The sequence below is a fragment of the Anastrepha obliqua genome, unplaced genomic scaffold (assembly GCF_027943255.1).
Source record: "Anastrepha obliqua isolate idAnaObli1 unplaced genomic scaffold, idAnaObli1_1.0 ptg000301l, whole genome shotgun sequence".
NCBI classification, from domain to species: Eukaryota; Metazoa; Arthropoda; class Insecta; order Diptera; family Tephritidae; genus Anastrepha; species Anastrepha obliqua.
Window position 1 is genome coordinate 17,501 of NW_026562319.1, and position 5,000 is coordinate 22,500.

The window sequence follows — 5,000 nt, forward strand, 5'->3', positions numbered from 1 at the left end:
CCAGTTTAATATGGCTCAAATTCGAGTTTCATATAGTTATGATTCGATTTATATGCTTCAATATCATTGGTTAGTTAACTTTTGATATTTTCATATTATATCACATGCCTTCACCGTGAGTGTTTTTTGCCATGCACACCTCACATTGTCAAAAATGTATGGGAAAAATTCATTTCAATACATTTCAGTTTGATTTGAAATGTCTTTATTATATATTTTAGTGCCAATATGCCAAGGTTATATTCCATAACTCTCTATTTAAACTAACGTATGGAAAACCAGGCATAAAATCACAATATTACCAGTTTAATATGGCTCAAATTCGAGTTTCATATAGTTATGATTCGATTTATATGCTTCAATATCATTGGTTAGTTAACTTTTGATATTTTCATATTATATCACATGCCTTCACCGTGAGTGTTTTTTGCCATGCACACCTCACATTGTCAAAAATGTATGGGAAAAATTCATTTCAATACATTTCAGTTTGATTTGAAATGTCTTTATTATATATTTTAATGGCAATATGCCAAGGTTATATTCCATAAAATGTTAGTATAGAATATAGATTCTTCATATATGTATATATATTCGAGAATTTTTTTCTATTTAAACTAACGTATGGAAAACCAGGCATAAAATCACAATATTACCAGTTTAATATGGCTCAAATTCGAGTTTCATATAGTTATGATTCGATTTATATGTTTCAATATCATTGGTTAGTTAACTTTTGATATTTTCATATTATATCACATGCCTTCACCGTGAGTGTTTTTTGCCATGCACACCTCACATTGTCAAAAATGTATGGGAAAAATTCATTTCAATACATTTCAGTTTGATTTGAAATGTCTTTATTATATATTTTAGTGCCAATATGCCAAGGTTATATTCCATAACATGTTAGTATTAGAATATAGATTCTTCATATATGTATATATATTCGAAAATTTTTTCTATTTAAACTAACGTATGGAAAACCAGGCATAAAATCACAATATTACCAGTTTAATATGGCTTAAATTCGAGTTTCATATAGTTATGATTCGATTTATATGCTTCAATATCATTGGTTAGTTAACTTTTGATATTTTCATATTATTTCACATGCCTTCACCGTGAGTGTTTTTTGCCATGCACACCTCACATTGTCAAAAATGTATGGGAAAAATTCATTTCAATACATTTCAGTTTGATTTGAAATGTCTTTATTATATATTTTAGTGCCAATATGCCAAGGTTATATTCCATAACATGTTAGTATTAGAATATAGATTCTTCATATATGTATATATATTCGAAAATTTTTTCTATTTAAACTAACGTATGGAAAACCAGGCATAAAATCACAATATTACCAGTTTAATATGGCTTAAATTCGAGTTTCATATAGTTATGATTCGATTTATATGCTTCAATATCATTGGTTAGTTAACTTTTGATATTTTCATATTATTTCACATGCCTTCACCGTTAGTGTTTTTTGCCATGCACACCTCACATTGTCAAAAATGTATGGGAAAAATTCATTTCAATACATTTCAGTTTGATTTGAAATGTCTTTATTATATATTTTAGTGCCAATATGCCAAGGTTATATTCCATAACATGTTAGTATTAGAATATAGATTCTTCATATATGTATATATATTCGAAAATTTTTTCTATTTAAACTAACGTATGGAAAACCAGGCATAAAATCACAATATTACCAGTTTAATATGGCTTAAATTCGAGTTTCATATAGTTATGATTCGATTTATATGCTTCAATATCATTGGTTAGTTAACTTTTGATATTTTCATATTATTTCACATGCCTTCACCGTGAGTGTTTTTTGCCATGCACACCTCACATTGTCAAAAATGTATGGGAAAAATTCATTTCAATACATTTCAGTTTGATTTGAAATGTCTTTATTATATATTTTAGTGCCAATATGCCAAGGTTATATTCCATAACTCTCTATTTAAACTAACGTATGGAAAACCAGGCATAAAATCACAATATTACCAGTTTAATATGGCTCAAATTCGAGTTTCATATAGTTATGATTCGATTTATATGCTTCAATATCATTGGTTAGTTAACTTTTGATATTTTCATATTATATCACATGCCTTCACCGTGAGTGTTTTTTGCCATGCACACCTCACATTGTCAAAAATGTATGGGAAAAATTCATTTCAATACATTTCAGTTTGATTTGAAATGTCTTTATTATATATTTTAATGGCAATATGCCAAGGTTATATTCCATAAAATGTTAGTATAGAATATAGATTCTTCATATATGTATATATATTCGAGAATTTTTTCCTATTTAAACTAACGTATGGAAAACCAGGCATAAAATCACAATATTACCAGTTTAATATGGCTCAAATTCGAGTTTCATATAGTTATGATTCGATTTATATGTTTCAATATCATTGGTTAGTTAACTTTTGATATTTTCATATTATATCACATGCCTTCACCGTGAGTGTTTTTTGCCATGCACACCTCACATTGTCAAAAATGTATGGGAAAAATTCATTTCAATACATTTCAGTTTGATTTGAAATGTCTTTATTATATATTTTAGTGCCAATATGCCAAGGTTATATTCCATAACATGTTAGTATTAGAATATAGATTCTTCATATATGTATATATATTCGAAAATTTTTTCTATTTAAACTAACGTATGGAAAACCAGGCATAAAATCACAATATTACCAGTTTAATATGGCTTAAATTCGAGTTTCATATAGTTATGATTCGATTTATATGCTTCAATATCATTGGTTAGTTAACTTTTGATATTTTCATATTATTTCACATGCCTTCACCGTGAGTGTTTTTTGCCATGCACACCTCACATTGTCAAAAATGTATGGGAAAAATTCATTTCAATACATTTCAGTTTGATTTGAAATGTCTTTATTATATATTTTAGTGCCAATATGCCAAGGTTATATTCCATAACATGTTAGTATTAGAATATAGATTCTTCATATATGTATATATATTCGAAAATTTTTTCTATTTAAACTAACGTATGGAAAACCAGGCATAAAATCACAATATTACCAGTTTAATATGGCTTAAATTCGAGTTTCATATAGTTATGATTCGATTTATATGCTTCAATATCATTGGTTAGTTAACTTTTGATATTTTCATATTATTTCACATGCCTTCACCGTGAGTGTTTTTTGCCATGCACACCTCACATTGTCAAAAATGTATGGGAAAAATTCATTTCAATACATTTCAGTTTGATTTGAAATGTCTTTATTATATATTTTAGTGCCAATATGCCAAGGTTATATTCCATAACATGTTAGTATTAGAATATAGATTCTTCATATATGTATATATATTCGAAAATTTTTTCTATTTAAACTAACGTATGGAAAACCAGGCATAAAATCACAATATTACCAGTTTAATATGGCTTAAATTCGAGTTTCATATAGTTATGATTCGATTTATATGCTTCAATATCATTGGTTAGTTAACTTTTGATATTTTCATATTATATCACATGCCTTCACCGTGAGTGTTTTTTGCCATGCACACCTCACATTGTCAAAAATGTATGGGAAAAATTCATTTCAATACATTTCAGTTTGATTTGAAATGTCTTTATTATATATTTTAGTGCCAATATGCCAAGGTTATATTCCATAACTCTCTATTTAAACTAACGTATGGAAAACCAGGCATAAAATCACAATATTACCAGTTTAATATGGCTTAAATTCGAGTTTCATATAGTTATGCTTCGATTTATATGCTTCAATATCATTGGTTAGTTAACTTTTGATATTTTCATATTATTTCACATGCCTTCACCGTGAGTGTTTTTTGCCATGCACACCTCACATTGTCAAAAATGTATGGGAAAAATTCATTTCAATACATTTCAGTTTGATTTGAAATGTCTTTATTATATATTTTAGTGCCAATATGCCAAGGTTATATTCCATAACTCTCTATTTAAACTAACGTATGGAAAACCAGGCATAAAATCACAATATTACCAGTTTAATATGGCTCAAATTCGAGTTTCATATAGTTATGATTCGATTTATATGCTTCAATATCATTGGTTAGTTAACTTTTGATATTTTCATATTATATCACATGCCTTCACCGTGAGTGTTTTTTGCCATGCACACCTCACATTGTCAAAAATGTATGGGAAAAATTCATTTCAATACATTTCAGTTTGATTTGAAATGTCTTTATTATATATTTTAGTGCCAATATGCCAAGGTTATATTCCATAACTCTCTATTTAAACTAACGTATGGAAAACCAGGAATAAAATCACAATATTACCAGTTTAATATGGCTCAAATTCGAGTTTCATATAGTTATGATTCGATTTATATGCTTCAATATCATTGGTTAGTTAACTTTTGATATTTTCATATTATATCACATGCCTTCACCGTGAGTGTTTTTTGCCATGCACACCTCACATTGTCAAAAATGTATGGGAAAAATTCATTTCAATACATTTCAGTTTGATTTGAAATGTCTTTATTATATATTTTAGTGCCAATATGCCAAGGTTATATTCCATAACTCTCTATTTAAACTAACGTATGGAAAACCAGGCATAAAATCACAATATTACCAGTTTAATATGGCTCAAATTCGAGTTTCATATAGTTATGATTCGATTTATATGCTTCAATATCATTGGTTAGTTAACTTTTGATATTTTCATATTATATCACATGCCTTCACCGTGAGTGTTTTTTGCCATGCACACCTCACATTGTCAAAAATGTATGGGAAAAATTCATTTCAATACATTTCAGTTTGATTTGAAATGTCTTTATTATATATTTTAGTGCCAATATGCCAAGGTTATATTCCATAACTTTCTATTTAAACTAACGTATGGAAAACCAGGCATAAAATCACAATATTACCAGTTTAATATGGCTTAAATTCGAGTTTCATATAGTTATGATTCGATTTATATGCTTCAA